We start from the raw sequence: 22,432 nt of genomic DNA, 5'->3' as shown, positions 1-22,432 counted from the left end.
CTTGTGGAGAGTTGTTTGTTACTTGCCAGGCAAATGAGTTTAAATACATGAGACTGGATAAAAGCATGGATGAAATTACAATAAATAAAAGAGAGAAAATGCCATGTGAAGACAGACACAGAAGGAAGACGGAAGCAGAGATTATAATTATGTTGCGACAAGCCAAGGGATGTCTGGCACACCTCAACGTGTAGAGATGATGCTGCTGCTGAAGAGAAAATAGTAGCCAGGAGTCACGAAGAAGGCTTCAGTTTTGCCTTCCATAGTCTAAATCCAAGAAATGCTTCTTCCTAACTCCAGGCTCTAACTTCTCTTTTCACAGAAAATTTGCTTGCAAAAACTTGTAATTGTAAATTCTTTCTCTACCAACTTAACACATTAACATTTATTAAAAGCTTCTTGCCCATTTTACAACCCAGAAATGTTTTTCTCAGGGACATGGGAGGCATTATTTCAAAAGGCCAAAGCACTCTCAAGGAAGATAGTGTCCCTGTCTCCCAGTCTCTGTGGAGGGATGAGAACCTAACTTAAGTGGGCACCTTACTCCAAGTTGTAAACTACTTCTTTTCCCTGAAGATTTGAGAAAGTTTCCTTTTCCTTTTGTGAGGCCCTTTTAGCAAACACAGGTTCTCCATGACCTCTGCCCACAACTCAACTCATAAATACCCAAGACCCTTTTGTTCAGTGGAGTTGCACTGAGACTTAACTATGGATTCTTTTCTATTGCAATAGCCTCGGACGCAGTCATCCTTGCCTGTTTTACTTTGCTCCATTCAATTTTTCTTTTGACAGAAGTGATAAGCAAAACTTGGCTGGTCACTGTTCTGTAAGGCAATGTGAGAATTTTTATATATAAGAGAGTTTGTACAATTATAATAAAAATTTCTTACTAGGCAAGTAAGATTAGGTAAGCAACAACAACAACATTGAATTTACCAACTTAGAGATAATTGATGACTCTTGGTCGGGTGGTGGCAAGACAATTTTGTTAAAGTGAGTTAATGAAGATGAGAAGAGTTAAAATAAAACACGAAATTGCAGGAAATGCTGCAGAGAAAGGATGTATAATCTAGAAAATGGAGTTGGGGTCAAAAGAACTCCCTACTCTCCTTTAAGATGGAACAAGAAGATTGGGTGAAATAAATCTATATCGAGAGGAGATCAATGATGAAGACAAGAAAAAAATTATTTTGGAGTGAAGGAAATTAAAATATGCTAAACCAAATGATTTCTTTGACATATTTTGATATGGCAGCCATGGGGCCAGCAGACTGAAATGGCCCTGCAAAGTCATCTTTTGTGGGAGAAATTTGCATCTGTAGAGAATCTTCATTCCTGTGGTCAGACCTTCCCTTTCTGGGCCTTTCCTGGTCTAGAAGACATTGACTGAGTCTGACACCTTTAAGAGTCTGAAAGGAAACATTTACCATCTATTCTTTGCATGCTACTACCTATGAAGTTTCCCCTTTTGTTAGCCAAGTATCTTTCTTCCACTCTCCCACAAACTGTCTTTTCTCTAAAACCTGATTTACCAACATAACCTGTTTCCGGCCATGCACTGAACCTACATTCTCTTCATAACTTCTGGATGGTATGTAATCTTCTGTACCTCATTGAGGTTTTGGGTCTTCATTCTGAAGGCTCCCATGTATATATGTTAAATACATGTGTATGTGTGTTCTGCTATTATTCAGTATTCCTCATCTTATTAGCAGTGCAAGTTATTCGAATTACCCAGCACCAAAATATGTTACCAGTGGCGACTCCATGTGGGTCTATAGCAACCTCAATTCTTGCCTCCTCAGAAGAAAGAATTCCACTGATGATCATAAGGCAGAAAAAGAGATCCAGGCAAGTTTTAGAGAAGGAGTATAAATGTATTAACAAGCTTTAGAGCAGAAATGAAAAGGAAGTAAAATACTTAGAAGAGAGCCAAGCTGACTGACACCTTGGAAGTCTCTTACCCTGTTTGACTTTGGACTTAGAGTTTTATATGCTGGCCTGCCTTCAGTGTCTTCAGTCTCTTTTTGGGTAGAATGCCCATGGAAGGTCATTTACCAGTAAAATTCCGCCACTTTTCCTCTTAATGCCCATGATCAAGCTCACTGGCCCAACTCCTGAGATCTTTTCAGGAAGCTGCTGATCAACAGTTTCAAGTGTTTCCTACCTATAGGGAAACTGCCTTTCCTAAGTGCTGGCTACAACAAATTATTATTTTGGAGAGACAGCTAACAACAACCATCTGACCATCACCTGATGTTCACCTGACTTTCCTGGTGGTGTCTTGGCAAGCCCACTCCTGCTATGCTCATGCCTGACTAGCTACCTACTGTAACAATGTCAGTGATTTTTCAGCAGATCTGTAGGGTCCAAGGGCAGTGGGCCCCCAGGATCAATTCAATTTAGTAAATAATGTGGGATGTGAAGGAGGGATGGGATCTCTACTTAATTTCATCAGTTTTCTCAGTGTTGAAAGAACTACGACTGCTATTTGAAGGTGAGGAATAGGAAAGAGGTGTGGAAGTCTTATAAACAGACAGGGAGGGTCTTCAGGGAATATAGAATTTAATCAATTTTTGCAACCAGCCTTTTTTTACAGCCTTCTGCCCTGCAGCCTGTGTGGAATGTAGTCACCTTGCTGGTTGGAACCAGCTCCTGAAAGACCCCAGCAACTAATAGATGAACCCAAGTAGATTTTCTTGCTAAAGTCTCCACCCTAGAGGAGCTGTATCTTCATTACCATAACATGTGACCTATGTGCTGGCATAATGACTCATTGCATCTGCGCAACTGGAACCCCTCCTCTACTAGTGAGGATGTATCCTGTCCCCTCTCCATCTTTCCATTACCCACAAAACCCTCCTGTGTTTCCCTTGGAAGGACACTGCTTTGGAGAACACTTCTTTTGTCTTCCTTACCGGCACCAAGTAATGAAACTCGAGTTGAGCAAAACCTGAGTCCTTGTGGAGAGTTGTTACTTGCCAGGCAAATAAACTCTGTTTTTTGTTGTTTCTTTCTTTTTTTGATAACAATGTCAGGTGAAAAAAAATGACGTAGTTATTTATGCAAGCTGGAGAGATTGGGTTAGGGGATATCAGTATCACTGCTCAAGAGCAGTTAGGGGTCATTTAAGGTAATGTAATCCTACATTTCAAGTATGCCTTCGGTCAGATTCAGAGGCACTGTTGCAGGCATGGATTAGGGGACAAATAGATTTTAAAAAGGTAGTGGTTTTACCACACATGTATGAAGAACTAAAATGAAGCAAACAGACTAATGTATATGTAATAAAATAATTATAATGATTTGCCATGAAATTTACAGTGTGACAACTCATCATGGGTTAATAAACAGTGAAAATAATAGGATAAAATGGATTGAGGAACTTAGTGGAAGTAGAAAGATTGATGAAGTTGAGGTATTAAAAGGGGGAGATGATAAATGGAGAGTAAGAAGTATACAATTTAAAACTATGGAGGGGCTGAAGTATTGGTAGTGACAAGGTAGTGACAATGGGAGTGAGAAATTGAGGAAGGATAAGGATAAAGATCATTGTAAGATAAATTTTCAAGAAAGTCAGCATTCTAGACATTACATATTTCACTATATGGTTCTTGAAATAAAAAAATGATAAGAGATCGACAGTGAACTAAATCTTTTACTAATAATATATAATTATGTCTTTTATTTTATAAAATTAAAAGTGAAACTAAATTAGGGTTTGTAACTTGTTAAAAGTCACATAATTTGTAGACTGTAAAATATATAATTTTTAAAAGAATAATAACACAGTATCTTTAGGCTTTACATAATAATCTCTATAGCACGTGCAAACTAACAGAAAACCAAACACCACATGTTCTCACTCATACGTGGGTGTTGAACAATGAGAACATATGGACACAGGGAGGGAAACATCACACACCAGAGCCTGTCAGGGGGTGGGAGGGATAGCAGGGGTGGGGACTAGGGGGAGGATAGCAGGGGGTGGGGGGATAGGGGAGTGATAGCATTAGGAGAAATACCTAATATAGATGACCGGGGCATAGATGCAGCAAACCAACATGGCATGTGTATACCTATGTAACAAACCTGCACCATCTGCACATGTACCCCAGAACTTAAAGTATAATAATTAAAAAAAAAAGAATAGTAACACAGAGTCTTCAGGCTTTACATAATAATCTCTATAGCATATGCAAACTATCTTTCTATGGGGAATATATCTTTTCATTGAAAAAAAAGTAGGACAAAAAGAACATTTGGAAAATTAACCTCCATATTAATAATGCAATAAGAAAATTTGGAAAATATTAGTAACTAATATTTGAGGTATAATTTTAAATAATGAATTTACTATAGAAGCAATTATGTTATTTAGAATTATTTAAGTTATGGATATTTCACTAAAATAACACAATGAATATGCTCAAAATTTAAAAATTACAGAGCATACATTTTATATATCCATGCCTTTTTAATAATTTAACAAATTTAATTTAAAAATTAAAATTTTGTTTAAGCAAAATAAGTCATTTAATACATACATTGGGCAAAATGGCACATTATTGGAGGATTCATCAATTGTGCTCACTATTGGCACTCTATACATGGAATACAATGTATATGAGATATAAGTTTTATTTCTAAGATAAATTCCCAACACTTAAAATATATAGATTTTTTTTCATGAAAGAGAGAAATATATTAATTGAAGATAGATTTTAAGTAGTGCATTTCCCTTATTTTTTTTTAAGTTGTCCAAATGTAAAATATAAATAAGTAAATATTGTGAGGTTAGATGACTTACACAGCTGCAGGCATATGAGTCATAGTGAGTTGTATATGTTAAATATTTTAATAAAGTTTTTAAGTAGGTATAGCCGAATTTTACTAAAATATATTGTTAAAAAGTCTGTGACACACTCACTGTGTTTAATGCATGAACAATGGTCACATTTAATGTGGCAGGGTTCAATTTTCGGTTTTGGCTTTGGTAAGTTTTGTGTTTATATTCTCTCTGGACTGAAAGTTATTCACTAAAAAGGTAGGTTGGCATAGACCATTTTGTATCATTTATACCTTTGAGCTCCAATATTCTGTGAACAATTTAGATGTTATGGCATTTTTGAAGTGTTTAAATGTGCCTAAAAACAACTTCAAATAAACATGAATTTCGATCTTTATTAACAATATGAACAAATCAGTTCTAAATAATTAACTTCAAAACTATCCAACTTTTAAGAGGTCAGAAATTAGTGAAGTCTGAAAAACTGCATTTTTTAGTTTTTCTAAACCACTCTATTAAAATAGAGAATGCTATGAAATAAATTTTCTATCACAGCTGCCTGTTACTGTCCCGAGAGTCACAGCAATGAAAGGGACATAAAATTACTTCCAGGAAAAGAAAATAGCGAACTTGCTTCAGAATAGGCTTCGTATATGTGATTATTTATTTAAAGTGAGTATTAGATTTTTTTCAATGACTGAATACTTCTGGATGCGTAGTTCAAATACTGGTAGGACTAAATTTTTCATGATTTTTAAATTAACATAAAGAAATGGGGGAACACTTACTCTTCATTTGGGTACTATGGATCACATTTGGCCAAATCACATGTCTGTAATTTCCATTTCTATCCCACATGTTACTGAAAACTATTTTAAAAAGAAACAAACAAAAAAATAATAAGCTGGCCGGGCGCGGTGGCTCAAGCCTGTAATCCCAGCACTTTGGGAGGCTGAGGCGGGTGGATCACGAGGTCAAGAGATCGAGACCATCCTGGTCAACATGGTGAAACCCCGTCTCTACTAACACAAAAAATTAGCTGGGCATGGTGGCGCGTGCCTGTAATCCCAGCTACTCAGGAGGCTGAGGCAGAAGAATTGCCTGAACCCAGGAGGCGGAGGTTGCAGTGAGCCGAGATCACACCATTACACTCCAGCCTGGGTAACGAGCGAAACTCCGTCTCAAAAAAAAATAATAATAAAATAATAATAATAATAATAAGCTATTATGTTTTCTTAGGTATTTAAAAAGGGAAAGAAATATTAACATAATAATTGTTTAGGTAGAGCAAATATGAAAATCCAGAAAGTTGGCCAATTACAGTGGCTCACTCCTGTAATCCCAGCACTCTGGGAGGCAGAGGTGGGCAGATCACCTGAGGTCAGGATTTCAAGACCAACCTGGCCAACATGGCAAAACCCTATCTCTACTAAAAATACGAAAATTAGCCGGGTGTGGTGGCAGGTGCCTGTAATCCTAGCTACTCAGAAGGCTGAGGCAGGAAAATCAGTTGAACCCTGTAGGTGGGGGTTGCAGTGAACTGAGATTGTGCCACTGCACTCCAGCCTGTGAGACAGAGTGAAACTCCATCTGTGAAACAAAAACAAACAACAAAAAAAGAAAATCTAGAAAGTCAAATTAACTAGCATCTACATGTATAAACACCCACACAGATGTACACACATACACTCATTTAACTCTATTTTAGCTGATAATCATAACTGAAACCTGATATTTAGCTTTATGACAACAAATAATAACCACTATTATATTAAAAGTTTTCAAAACTAATACAAACTACCATTAAGATGGTTTCTAGATTTTTTTTTTTGCTATAATAAAATTTGAAGCAAAACTCTTTAAGCCGTGTCAATATTTTCTAGCATATACTCTGCAACTATTATCTATAATGTCTGAGGTTATATAATGTTACTACAAAAAAAGGCATTGCAAAAAAGAATGCTGTAAAATAATGAAATAATGTAAGATTGGTTCATTCTGCTTCATTATTTATAGTAATTTAAGTTCAACATTGCATTAAAGACACACATTAGACATTAAATTTCCAGCTTTATTGAATTTTGACAAATTTAATTAAAAAGACTTATTGGGCCTCACACATTTTAGAAATTACTGGGAAATTAGAACCTTCATTTTTATAGTTTTATGATGCAAATTGGCAAATTGCTTACCCTGATAATTCTTTTCCTTCATGCTTCATGTATTCATAGATTTAACCATCATGGACCATATATTAAACAAGTATTACAGTAATTCTGCAAGAGCATTTTGTCTCTTATAGCCCTTTGTCCTTTAGTTTATTTTGGATACAATGATTAAATTATCCATATCTTCTGTCTATTTCAAATTGAGTATGCTATTACTCAAAATAATGTGGTTCTTTCCAAATTTAAAATGCAGAAGAATATTGATAACTAGGCAGTTATTTTGAGAGTGATCGTTTTGAGACTGGCTATGATCTTAAATTCAGATAGCTCTCACTAAATGACAAAGGAGTTTATCCTATTAGATGAATTTAAATCACGAACAAGTGTCTTCTGACATCATCATTTTAGACAAGTAAAATCCCCATTTAATGAAATGTATCTCTAATTTAAAATGTAGACATATATTTTACTTAAATAAATAATGTCTTATTGACATAGGGTCAAACCATAGGAAACCAGAGCTAAATATCCAAGTCTACTAATTAATGGAAAGTTTTATCATTGCTTAGAATATTGCAGATTTAGGGATATAGCAACCAAGGAGTAACAATGACAAGAATAAAACAAAATACAACAAAGCAACAACAACAACAACAAAAACTTTGTGTGTATGTATTTGTATGATTGTGTTGAAATGTGGCAGAGAGAAATATACCAAAAGATTAATCGATGTCCTCAGTGCAGTAAGAATGAAAAGTATATATATAGATTTTTCCTAAATGCCACTTTTCTCATTTCACTAGAACCAAGTATGTCTAAAAATGGATTTTAAAAATAAAATAAATACGCTGTTTTTTTTTTCTGTAAGTCATATTCCGGTATTACAGCACACCCACGATTTTAACTAGGGAATTGTTACTTCTATTTCTGTGTTCATTGATGGATACATGGATAAAGAAAATATAATACACACACACACACACACACACACACACACAATGGATAGGATTCAGCCTTAAAAAGAAGAAAATCCTGCCATTTGTGGTAATAACATGGGTGATCCTGGAGGACATTCTGCTCTGTGAAATAATCATACATAGAAAGAAAAATCCTGCATGATCTCACTTACACATGAGATCATGTGTAAAAAAGCCAAACTCACAGAAACAAAAAAGAGAAGGGTGATAATCAGGAGTGGAGGCGTAGAGAAAATTGGAAGATGTAGGTCAAATGTACCAACTTAACAGTTACAAGATGAATAAGTTCTGAAGACCCAATGTTCAGTGTGGTGACTGTAGCTCATGATATGGCAACCAAGGAGTAATAATGACAAGAACAAAACACAACACAACAAAGCAACAACAAAAATATTGTGTGTACATATTTGTATGATTCTGTTGAAATGTGACACAAAGAAATATACCAAAAGATTAATTGATCTTAATTGACTGATTAATTAATTGCTTAAAGACATTTTATTAGTGGGGGGCCTTGAAAAAAGATCTAACTTTTTTTATAATCAAATTTTATAACTTGGTATGTGGGCCTTGGAATGAAGACATCACTCTTTCATAATCAAATTTTTAACTATTTTAGAAAGAATAAATATATTTTGATATCTACAAATGCAATACAAAAGTCTTATTGAAAGAGGAGAACAGAATAATTTTCATTTCCATTATGAAAATTGTTCTCTTGCTAGAGCATGGATCTTACTACACAAACTGACACACACACAGGTAACTGTTAAGGCAATGGTTACGTTAATTACCTTAATTGCAGTAATCATTTCACAATGGATGCATATATCAAAACATCATGTTGTACAACACTTGGATTGTATAATAAAATTTTTATTTGCCAATTATACCTCCATAAAACTGAATAAAAGAAAATAAATGTGGTAGTGACATTATTGGAAGTGTATATTATTACTACTTCATTACTCTTTTGAATGTAAAAAATAATACCTTGGAACTCCAAGCACATCATGACCTTTAGATTGATCTTATTACTTATTTATGTTAATATCAATAAATATGACTTTCCATTAATATTGCATTCTTAATGTAAAGGGTGTCCTATTGATGGACACTTAGTTTGCTTTCAGGTACTTTATTATTATAAGCAATGCTGCAATGACATCTTCACACTTTCAAATGCCATAAAGTACTGACTGGATGTAATACTAGCATTGTGATATATAAAAAATAGAATCTGGAGGCCTAGCATGGTGGTTCACGCCTGTAATCCCAGCACTTTGAGAGGTCAGGGCCGGTGGATCATGAGGTCAGGAGTTCAAGATCAGCCTAGCCAACATGGTGAAACCCTGTCTCTACTAAAAATACAAAAATTAGCCTGGTGTGGTGGCATGTGCTTGCAGTCCCAGCTACTCGGGAGGCTGAGGGAGGAGAATTGCTTGAACCTGGGAGGTGGAGGTTGCAGTGAGCTGAGCTAGCACCACTGCACTCCAGCCTGGGCAACAGAATAAGACTCTGTCTCAAAAAAACAAAAATTGTTATACTTATTTTACTTTATATAATTATAATGCATAAGTGCACCTTGATATCTAATTTTATCCACATAAAATTATATGAATTATTTTTTGGCACTTTAAGCACATCTGTTTAACATGCTATAAATTTGAGAAACAATTCATATAAACAATGATCTTCCATTTACTCTTCTCACTTCCTGTTGCACATCATAACTGAACTTATACCTCCATAGCATTCATCATGTCCTTACCTGCATATTCCTGTTTTTTGTTCATAATTTTCTTTAAATGTGATTGATTAAAAAACTTCCAGTTTTCTCTGGACAAGTGAATGATACTGGAGAAAATTATACATACATTTTATCAATACATTTAATAAATCTCATTTGTTTCCTAATTATGCCTCAATTTCTTTACATTTTCTACATTTTACATTTTTAAAGTTTTACCTCCCGGTCTTCACATGTGTGTTATTTTATATTATATACGATAACCTGAGTTGAACTCTCAACTCTTATAATCTGTTATTGTTTTTGAGCCGCCCTGCTCCACTAATTTAGACACCAAGTTACTCAAGGATAAAAATCGTTACATAGTTAAATGGAAATGTAATAAACTTTTGTAATATAGGTTCTACTATTTAAATTTCCTTTGGTTTTAAGAAAAAATTTTAAAAATAAAATAAGTGAATAAATAAAATTAAAACAATAAGAAAGACATCAACAGCTATAATGAGAATATCCTGTAATAGCTAAAATATTCTCAGGTTTTATTGAAGAAACAAATATTTTTTTAAAAAGACCTGTTTTAATATCTCAGATAAGTTTACAAATACTTCCTTCTACATCTTGTCATTAAGTTATATCAGCCCAAGCTCTCATCATCTTAAGTAGTATTCCACTTTAAAGGACAAATGCAAACAAACACCACCATGCCCGGCTAATTTTTGTATTTTTAATAGAGATGGGGTTTCACCATGTTGGTCAATCTGGTCCTGAACTCCTGACTTCATGATCTGCCCTCCTTGGACTCCTAAAGTGCTGGGATTATAGGCATGAGCCACCATCTGGTTTTAGTCTTTTTAATTGCATGGACCAGTCCTTTATAATAAATTTCTTTCTGTATATCAATATGTATTATATGGTTTCTGTTTTTGTTTTTTTGAGAATTCTTATAAATATGCCAAATCTTTAAATCTGCTAAGAGTCAGAGATTTGAAAATTCTGTGAATCAAATCAAAGTTTGGAATTTTTTTAATATACTTTAAGTACAGGGGTACATGTGCAGATCATGCAAGATTGTTACATAGGTATACACTTGCTATAGTGGATTGCTGCATCCATTCCCATTATCTATGTTAGATATTTTTCCTAATGTTGTCCCTCCCCAATGCCTTCACCCCCTGCTATCCCTCCCCTAGCTCTCTGCCCGCAACAGGCCCTAGTGTGTGATGTTCCCCTCTCTGTGTCCATGTGTTCTCATTTTTCAACTTCCACTTATGAGTGAGAACATGTAGTGTTTGGTTTTCTGTTCTTGTATCAGTTTTCTGAGAATGATGGTTTCCACTTTCATCCATGTCCCTGCAAATAAACTCATCCTTTTTTATGGCTGCATAGTATTCCATGGTGTATATGTGCCACATTTTCTTTATCCAGTCTATCATTGATGGGCATTTGGGTTGGTTCCAAGTCTTTGCTATAGTAAACAATGCAGCAATGAACATGGCTGTGCATGTATCTTTATAATAGAACAATTTTTAATTCTTTGGTATATACCCAGGAATGGGATTGCTGGGTCAAATGGTATTTCTATTTCTAGATCCTTGAGGAATAGCCACACTGTTTTCCACAATGGTTGAACTAATTTACATTCCCACCAACAGTGTAAAAGCGTTCCTATTTCTCTACATCCTCTCTCACGTTTGTTGTCTCCAGATTTTTTAATGATTGCCATTCTAACTGTTGTGAGATGGTATCTTAATGTGGTTTTGATTTGCATTTCTCTAATGACCAGTGATGATGAGCATTTTTTCATATGTTTCTTGGCTTCATAAATGTCTTCTTTTGAAAAGTTTCTGTTCATATCCTTCATCAAACTTTTTTTTTTTTTTTTTTAATAGAGAACAGAAATTTATTTCTTATAGTTCTGCAGGCTGGGAAGTCCAAAATCAAGATGCTGGCAGGTCTAGTTTCTGATGAGGGCCTAGCCTCGGCTTCCAAGACAGTGCCTTGAGTGCTGCATCCTCCAGGGGGAAAAAACACTGTTCCTTATATGGCAGAAGAGTAGAAGAGCAAAGAAAGACAGAACTCACTTTCCAAAGCTCCCTTTTAAAGGTATTAAGTCCACCCATGAGGGCAAAGCCCTTATAGCTTAATCAACTCTTAAAGGGCCCACCTCTTGATACTATTACAATGGCAATTAAATTTCAACATGAGTTTTGGAGAGGAGAAACATTCAAACCATAGCAGGTGGATACAAGAAGAGTCAGCTTCAAAGGCATGCAACCTGTGCAGTTGAACAGAACCCTGTTCTTAGCATAACTCCATGCTTCGTTTAATACTCTGCTGTTGTCGTCCTGAAATTCTTAAGTTTTCATTTTGCAATGGGTCTCATACATTATGTAGTTGGTACTGGGTACAAGGACTTTTATTCCTCTAATCAAATGAATCCACTTTTGAATGGGTTTGTTCATTTTTTTCTTGTAATTCTGTTTTAGTTCTTGTTAGATTCTGGATATTAGCCCTTTGTCAGATGGGTAGATTGCAAAAATTTTTTCCCATTCTGCAGATTGTGGGTTCACTCTAATGATTGTTTCTTTTGCTGTGCAGAAGGTCTGGAGTTTAATTAGATCCCATTTGTCTATTTTGGCTTTTGTTGCTAATGCTTTTGGCATTTTATTCATGAAGTCCTTGCCTATGCCTATGTCCTGGATGGTTTTGCCTATGTTTTCTTCTAGGGTTTTTATGGTGTTAGGTCTTATGTTTAGGTCGTTAATCCATCTGGAGTTAATTTTAGTGTAAGGTGTCAGGAAGGGGTCCAGTTTCTGCTTTCTGCACATGGCTAGCCAGTTATCCCAACACCATTTATTAAACAGGGAATCCTTTCCCCATTGCCTGTTTTTTTGAAATTTGTCAAAGATCAGATGGTTGTAGATGTGTGGTGCTGCCTCCGAGGCCTCTGTTCTGTTCCATTGGTCTATATCTCAGTTTTGGTTCCAGTACCATGCTGTTTTGATTACTGTAGGCTTGTAGTATAGTTTGAAGTCAGGTAGCCTGATGCCTCCAACTTTGTTCTTTTTGCTTAGAATTGTCTTGGCTATGCGGGCTCTCTTTTGGTTTTATATGAAGTTTAAGGTGTTTTTTTCCAGTTCTATGAAGACGGTCATAGGTAGTTTGATGGGGATAGCATTGAATCGATAAATTACTTTGGGCAGTATGGCCATTTTCACAATATTGATTCTTCCTAACCATGAGCATGGAATGTTTTTTCATCTGTTTGTGTCCTTCCTTATTTCCTTGAGCAGTGGTTTGTCATTCTCCTTGAAGAGATTCTTTACATATTTTTTTAGTTGTATTCCAAGGTATTTTATTCTTTTTGTAGTAATCATGAATGGGAGTTCACTCTTGATTTGACCCTCTGTTTGTCTGTTATTTGTGTATAGGAATTCTTGTGATTTCTGCACATTGATTTTGTATCCTGAGACTTTGCTGAAGTTGCTTATCAGTTTCAGGAGATTTTGGGCTAAGATGATGGGATCTTCTAAATATACAATCATGTTGTCTGCAAATAGAGACAATTTGAATTCCTCTTCTCATTGCATAAATCACTTACATAACAGACACTATCGGTGACCCAATCTTACTTTCTCCTTTTTTGTTCTTTGTATGGTGACTTAGGAAACACAACAGATAGATATCCAAAGACTAACAGGAAAGGATAATTTGATATTTTATGTTTTAATTAATAAATTGATGACCCAAAATAATAGACATATTATGGTAAGGGTGGAGAGATATGCTTTTCTTTGTGGTTGAATATTTTTCTCCAGTAAATTAACATAAATTTTAATGGCATAATTTTTATTTCTGATTTCAGTAGTATACTTTTTTTATACCGTTTTTGTTTTATTACCACAAATTAAAGTTTTCAAAATGCAACTGAAGGTCAAATTGTAACTGGGCACATGAGACAGTCATTGTGTCTACAGAAAAATCTCAGTATCCACAGAAATATAAGTGTTAGGGCTTTGGTTGACTCCTGGCTGAGCAAGAACGTTGGTGGCTTATAATGCACAATTTTCATTTTAAATGACATCAATGTCTTGCTAAGTTACCTCTACAGTCCTCAATTTTGATTAAGCCTCTGCTCCTCCCATCCATGACCATTCCCTGTATGCCCACATCACACTTCTTGACAAACATTTTTGGTTCTCCGTCCAAAGGGATTATAGTCAACCTTGGGAAATAAAAATAAAGAGAAGATAAAACCATGAATTTTTGAAAAGCAAAGAAACAAGGAAATAGAAAATAGTTATAGAATAGAAACAAAACTTGTCCATTAGGTCAATAAACAGAACAGGTAAAAGTGGCATTAAAATCAAGTTGGCAGATTAAGTTTCATTTAAAAATTAAATATATGAAGACCTCAGAACACAATTCTCAAAACTAATATTTCTTTATTATTTCTCATTGTAGTAAATGGCAGTATGTAATTGTGAAAGAAAGAAATTTGGAATTATTTTAACCTCCTACTCCCTTACTTATATTCAATCCACCATCAAATCTTGCTGCCTCAGCCAGGCACCATGGCTCACGCCTGTAATCCGAGCACTTTGGAAGGCTAAGGCAGGTGGAGCACCTGAGGTTAGGAGTTTGAGACAAGCCTGACCAAGATGATGAAATCCCATCTATACTAAAAATAAAAAAATTGCCAGGCATGGTGGTGCACACCTGTAATCCCAGCTACTTAGGAGATTGAGGCAGGAAAATCACTTGAACCCAGGAGGCAGAGGTTGTAAGGAGCCAAGAACGCACCATTGCCCTCCAGCCTGGGTGACAGTGTGAGACCCTATCTCAAAAAAAAAAAAAAAAAAATCTTGCCACCTTAAATCTTAAAAGCCTTTAAATTCCAACAACTTCCCTTTACCTTCTCTGACAACTGCTTCTTCAAGTTATTACCTTCCTATTTAACCTGGGTTCACATAGTAACCACCTAATGTGTCTCTGCATCCATTCTTTCTACTCTTCTATCAGCTTTCCATGCTGCAAGCACATTTACAATGATTGCTATTGTCTTTCTGTGGTTTAAAATCTGCCATTGTCTTCTCTTTGGCTGTTATCCAGAAAAAAAAAAAAAGTATAATTTTATCAGTTAGTACTCTTTTCAGGAAAATTAACTGAAACGGAATTCAAGTTAACATAGCCAAAAAAGAAAACAGTTGACACCTAAAATTATAAGTTAATGGGCAACCCAAATAATATCACAAATAGACCCATCTTTCTCTGTCTATTTTCCCCACTCTCCTCTAAGTTGTTTCTGATCGCTGAGACACTCTTCTGTGGATGAATGTGAGCAGTTTTAGATTACATCTTTGCAGCTCCGAATTTATTAGAAAGGTGAAATGTCTTTCAATATATGAGGGAAAAAAATCTTTGTGCTTGACTGACATTTGGTCCAAATGTCTAATATAATGATTCTGAACCAAACTCAGAGTAGCAAAAGTACTAATTAACTTAGAGTTAGGCCCCATGTTTAACTCTGTAGTTTAGATCGGGTCAGCAGCAGCATCTTACCTATAGTGAATTGAGGAAAGCCTTGATGTATTGCCACATTATGATGGTGTAAACCCTATAGATTTATGGGTTCGAGAAAACCTTGATGTTGAGCATGTAATAAATTTAAGGAAAGAAAACAGCCCAGGTTTCAATGACAGCTCCTCTGCAAGATGAGTTACTCCTACTCCTTGCTACTTTTTAAACTTATAGAAAAGAAAAGAAAAAAAAGACGAAATCTCTTTGCCTCATGCTATATTGCAAAGGAAGCAAGCAAACAGTTTGAGATAAATAATAAGAGACTAGGCATGGGCAAGATAGTAAGACCTCATCTGTACAAAAAGTTAAAAAACAAAATAGCCAGGCATGGTGACACATGCCTGTACTTTTTGCCACTCAGGAAGCTGAGGCAGCCAGATTTCTTGAGCCCAGGAATTTGAGGTTATGAGCTACCATTGCACCATTGCACTCCCACCTGGGTGACAAAGACAGTCTCTAAAAAATAAAATATTATAAATTAAATAAAATAAAACATTTAAAAATGATAATAGACTAAATCAGCATTAATTTTAGAGTGAATAAAACCTATCAAACAGAGCTGCTTCTGTGTGAACAAGATAAGAAATAACAATGAAAGTTTGAAAATATCAAAGAGCTGGCTCGGGGTGAAGGAAACATTGTAAGTAAAAATGGGTTATATGTTTTCTGAAAAGATATATAACTCAAGGAAGAGAGAATATTCTTCCCAAATCTTTCAAACTACAGAGTAATTTAAACGTATTTTAAAAATCAATTAAATAAGAACTATAGAGAAGATGGTATATCAAAAGAATGAGTTTAAAAAGTAGAATGCAGAACTATGTGAAACAGGCAGAGCATCAAACTTACATAATATAAAACTATGAATAGATTACAAAAATTAAGCAGAATAGATATTTGTGACAATCACATTACTGACAAAGAGTAAAGGCATGTTTTAAATGACAGCAGTTATAGACAATAATTTTAAAACTGTAAACCCAAGCAATGTGCAATGAATAATAACACTAAAACCTGTAAGGTAGAAGTAAAGGAGATGAGATGGGATGGGTGTCATCATTCAAATCACATGACTAGAAGATTCTAAAATTAAATATTTAATTAAAAATATTGATTCTAACCTCTAAATACATTTCATCAAATCATTTTAAGCTTCCCGGTATTATTTGGCATATATCTTACAGTAAAGAAATACATATTGATAAAGAAATGCATATAAAACTATTTCCATTTATTTTATGTTGAAATTGTCTACTATGACTTTTTAATTAAAATGAAATTTAGTATTTATTAAGCCTTACATCTATAAAATGGATATCCTTTGAGTGATATGGATGGTATTTTCTTTGGATTTAATATTCTTTCTATTTTATAAAAGGTTTATGTGTGCTAGAAAAGGATATGGAACAGTGTTCCAATTAGTGTACTTCATGTCTATAAAATAAAGCTTCTTTTCTAATTATTATTATTTTTTGTAGGAGAACTCTCTATAAATCCAATGCTGATGAAAGACTGCCAGAACATTCTATTTTGATTTTCAGTTCGCAAATTACTATTTTTTAATCTCCACTTTTATAGTGTTTTTAATTTTTTTTTACTTTATATAATTTAAGTTAGTATATACTGTACAAATAAGACCATAATCGTTATGCTTTCTTATGAAATTTCTCTTTTGTTTGATAATCTGTGGACTCTTCCTATCTCGTAAATGCTTTTGCCTTAAGCTCTGATGTAATACTTTGTGGTATTTAGGAAGTATGTTAAGATTGTCATTATCTGAACTTGGGTATTCTATTAATTCATTTGTTTACTACTTCTTGCCCATCACGCTCAATACTTCTGACCGTGAGCTGAGGTTGAGTACTTTTTCAAGTGGAAATACTGAGAAGCCTGGGCTCAGGACATGTCTCTGTAGAACTGGCCAGGGTTTCCACAGAGTTCTGAGTCTTATTGCTCTGTAATTGGTTTGGCTGGGAGTGGAGGAAAGGTCTGAATTTGTTGTTAGGGTATTTCTGGAGCATATCATTTAGTGTAAATTCCAACTGCAAACTCCTTTGATGCTCAACATAGTAGTTATGAATTCTAAGAGAATTAGTTTTGTACTTACATTTTCTAAATCCATCCTTAGGTATAGTTTTATTGCAATCTTAATCTCAAATCTTCACTAAATGTTTTATCTATTTTCATAAAAATGAATATATAGTATTGGGAGGCCGAGGCGGGTGGATCACGAGGTCGAGAGATCGAGACCATCCTGGTCAACATTGTGAAACCCCGTCTCTACTAATACAAAAAAATTAGCTGGGCATGGTGGTGCGTGCCTGTAATCCCAGCTACTCAGGAGGCTGAGGCAGGAGAATTGCCTGAACCCAGGAGGCGGAGGTTGCGGTGAGCCGAGATCGCGCCATTGCACTCCAGTCTGGGTAACAAGAGCGAGACTCCGTCTCAAAAAAAAAAAAAAAAAAAAAAAAAATGAATATATAGTAAATTATAATTGTTTTTTCTAGAACATTTTGTAGTTAAGTAAAAAGAAGCATAACATAAAATAGCATATGTAGTTTTTCCTACAAATATTGCAATTTCTATAGAAAGAAGTGACATATGAATATCAATAATGCATATGTATGTATAAATGTATATATGCATATAAGCAAACTTACTATAATTCCATACCTAATACTTATGAGAGTTCAGAGTTCCTCAAATGATTTATGAGTTCAATGACTTCCTTCATTCTGCATTTTCTGCTTCCATGCTCAGTATCAAGACATCAATCCCCATGCAAATGCCACTCCTTCATCAGTTTCCACATAGCATCCACCCACACTCAGCTCTTCCTGAGTTTAACTTTACTGAAGATTTAACCTTTCTTGGCAAAGAGTCAAATCACTGAGCCTGTTGTCTACCATCATCTGGCAAGTTTCACCGTCTTTCTTCTTTCATTCTCTTTAATCTTTAGAGCACATCCTCACCTCCTGCCATACTTTCCCCTAAAAGGATTCTTTTCACATCTGGACCTTACACAGGATAAGTTTATATGCTGTATTAGTCAGGTTCCTCTAAAGGGACAGAACTAATAAGACATATGTATATATGAAGGAGAGTTTATTAGGAGAATTGACTCACACGATCACAAGGTGAAGTCCCACAAGAGGCTGTCTGAAGCTGAGCAGCAAGAAAGCCAATCAGCATCCGAAACCCTCAGAAGTAGGGAAGCTGACAGTGCAGCTTTCAGTTTGTGGCAGAAGGCCAGAGAGACCGCAGAAAACCACTGAGGTGAGTCTGAGAATCCAAAAGCTAAAGAACTTGGGGTCCGATGTTAGAGGGCAGGAAGCATTCAGCATAGGGGAAAGATGAAGGTCAGAAGGCTCAGCAAGTCTGCTCATTCTACTTTCTTCTGCCTGCTTTATTCTAGGGGCACCAGCAGCTGATTAGGTGGTACCCACACAGAATGAGGATGGGCCTGCCTCTCCTAGTCGGCTGACACAAATGTTAACCTCTTTTGGCAACACCTTCACAGACACACCCAGTAACAATACTTTGCATCCTTCCATTCAATCAAGTTGACACTCAATATAAACCATCAAAGTCCACCACTTGTCAAATTGAACCCATACAAAACTTCTCATATCATACGTAATCTTCAAATGAAGACAACAGTAAGGTGATAATTATACCTAACATAATACAACTATCCTTCCTACAACCGGAACTGCACTTATCCTTAACCTAAAAACTATTACATAAAGTTAACAACATTGAAATGCTGATATGACATCAGTAAATTTTATGTCCCATGATATAGGAAAAAGAAAGGAAAAAAATAAAAATATTTTCTTAGTTTAAGTGTATAATGCACAAACATGTTCTAACAAAATAAAATACTCATGCCATTTACAGCCTTGTTTTTGCAGCTGGTCACATGGTCATAGCTGGTATAGATGACTACCTTCTTCTACTACCCATTTTGTATTCCCTTTACCTTCCGCAAGTGACTCAGCAGGTCAAGTTTTTTTACCTGGTGCAGTGGCACAAACCTTAATTCCTGAAGGGTCTGGCCTATTTGTAGCCCTTCCTGGATTGGGTTGTTGTAGTTTCTCATTGACTTTAATCACAGGGCATGGTAATATTAAGAGACACTCTAATGGATCTCCTGTATTCCATGGATACTCTTCCTTACCTCCATTGTGGACTATTAGATGGATTTCATCATGATAGTCTGGCTTAATCACCCCAGCCAGCACTGTAACTCCGTTCTTAGCTGTTGACTTAAAGGTATGAGGAGCACAAAGTAACCAGGTGGTAATTTTAACTTCTGGTTTAATGAAATCATTGTAGTGTCTCCTGGTGGCAATATTCTTCCCTTTGGAACTAAGACCTCTAGGTCAGCAGAATGTAATGTCACAGGAATAGGCAGAAAGAATTTTGCTAGTGGGTCATTAGCGGTGATGGTGAGTGGTGCTACTTCCACTTCCACCCTTTCATTCCTGGACCCATAAATCCTGGCTATGGGAGAAACAGTACTATATATTGGATGCTGATTCAGGGCAGACACAGTCTTCTGGAGAACTTTGCCCCAACTCTCCAAAGTATTGTCACCTAGTTGGCATTGTAATTGTGACTTCAAAGGGCCATTCCACTATCAATCCAGCTGCTTCATGATGGTGGGGAACATGGTAAGACCAGTGAATTCCATGAGCATAAACCCACTGCCACACTTCTTTAGCCATAAAATGAGTGCCTTGGTTGGAAACAATGCTGTGTGGAATACCATGATGCTGAATCAGACATTCTGTGAGTCCATGGATGGTAGTCTTGGCAGAAGAATTAGAAACAGGATAGGCAAAAACATATCCAGAGTAACTATCTTTTCCAGTGAGGACAAACCACTGCCCTTTCCATGAAAGAAGAAATCCAATATAATCAACCTGACACTAAGTTACTGGCTGACCACCCTGAAGCAAGGTGCCATATTGAGGGCTCAGTGTCAGTCTTTTCTGCTGGAAAATTATAGTAGTTGGTTTTCATGCAGCTATGAAAAAATACCCAACTGGATAATCTATAATGAAAAGAGGCTTAATTGACTCACAGTTCCATAGGGCTTAAGAGGCCTCAGAAAACTTACAATTATGGTAGAAAGGGAAGCAAACATGTCCTTCTTCACATGGTGCCAGGAAAAAGAAGTGCAGAGCAAAAGGGGAAAAGCTTTTTATTAAACCATCAGATCTCATGTGAATCAATTCGCTATCATGAGAACAGCATGAGAGTAACAGCCTCCATGATTCAATTACCTCCCACTGGGTCCCTCCCACAATATATGGGGATTATGGGAACTATAGTTCAAGATGAGATTTGGGTGGGGAAACAGCCAAACTGTATCATATGTTGATACCCTTTTTAGTATATTTTACCAAAAAAAAAAAAAAAAAAAATTACAGAGTCTCATGTGGGACTCCAAGACAAATGTTTCTGGGACACTGTTTTCCAGCTTGTTGCAAGTACCTATACAGCGACTTTTTCTGTTATTCTTTTCTTTCTCTCTAGGACAAAACAAGGTGAAACTCAATAAGATTAAGGTCATTGTGGGTGCTGAATTTAACTTTAAATCAATACTGTATTTCATTAGGTGGTGGTATTCTGAGGTTGAGGTAATCCCTGCTTTCCTTGATGCCTGGTCTATCTCGTGTTACCCTGCTGATGATGCTAGTGACATTTTTGGATAGGGAAAATGTTTTGGTTAGGAGAATATTACTTTCTGGCAGAGCAGTAGACAAATGAAGGAGGCCTTTTTTCATTAGTGTATGGACAGTAACTGTGAAAGCTGCTGCAAATATGCATATAATCAGGCAAGGAAATTTCCTCCATCTGAATTTGTATTGATGAAACAGGTGAGATTAAATATTTGCCCCACTTTTGTTGCCAGATGTGAGAGAAACAAAAGGTGATCTGAGCCAACCTAAACATCCTAGGATAAATTTATAAATAAATAAAATGTACAATCAATTTCTGTCTTCTCTATTCAGGATTGCATTTTTATTTTGGTGGGGACATACATCTCTAAATTCACTATATTCAACATATTCTGTTTTAAAAATATAGAAATGTCCTTCACTGTGGGATAATTTCTTAAATGCAGATGTTTAAAACAATACAAATTTGCTTCAGCCATTGTTTTATAGGCAAGTCATTTTTAGAATGAGATCACTTTTGTAGAGGTCAGTATAAGTGTTTCAAATCTGAGACAGTAAGAAAATAAAAAATTACAACTTCTAGTTATTAACAGTGTCACATATACTACCAAGCATAAAAGAGAAATAAATATTCCCTAGATAATCTTGTAAATTTCATATAATAAGAAATAATCTATTATATTTGCATTTTATATTCTGAGAAAAATATTACGGTTTGTGGCCAGTAACTGTCCTTTGAAAGGTGTCATTGTCAGAGCAAATTAATTCATGGCTCACACTATGCAATGTCAGCATCATTGTTATCCTTTTTTCTTCTTCCCTGTCATTCAGATTAATAACATAAGTGGTGCTATATGCTTACAGCTTTCTTCCCCTTGTCATTTGACTCAGAATATCCTTTGTACAAGTAATTTTTCTTCAGCAAATTTAAATGTACTGCAATATATCTATGTTTAGTTGAAAGTGCTATATGATCATTTGTCTTCTGACTACTTTTATTAAAACAAATTTAGTAGACCTTTTCATGTTGTAGATTTTTATTTCCTAAACACTTTGTTGCAGTATGAATCTGAGGGTTTGCATCCATTTTGGGCAAAAAAATATTATAACATTGTTTATGACTTTTAAAATGAATTTCTTTATTAAAAGATTAAATCACTGACATATACAATATATTTGCTTTCCTGAAGTCTCATGTTTATGAAATTCTTACTGTTTATGGAAATCATTCACACAGTATGAAGGTATGTGTAAAACAGTGAAAGTGGCAAATTATTCTATATTCAATTATAAGTAACATTAAAGATATGTAAAGCTTAACTGTATAAGTGTTAGGTTTAAAAGAAGGGCTTGCTCAACTGGACAATGAAAAGCCAGAAACACTAAAGCCATTTTCACTCATAATAAACCAGGTAGCTGGCAAAGCAATACATATTTTATAGATAACTTAAACAGGCTAGACTTGCATTCTGAAGATG

The sequence above is a fragment of the Aotus nancymaae genome, unplaced genomic scaffold, assembly GCF_030222135.1.
Source record: "Aotus nancymaae isolate 86718 unplaced genomic scaffold, 86718_ANA_hifiasm-v0.15.2.pri h1tg000048l, whole genome shotgun sequence".
Taxonomy (NCBI): domain Eukaryota; kingdom Metazoa; phylum Chordata; class Mammalia; order Primates; family Aotidae; genus Aotus; species Aotus nancymaae.
The sequence above is the reverse complement of the archived record's forward strand: the minus strand, read 5'-3'. Positions refer to the sequence as shown.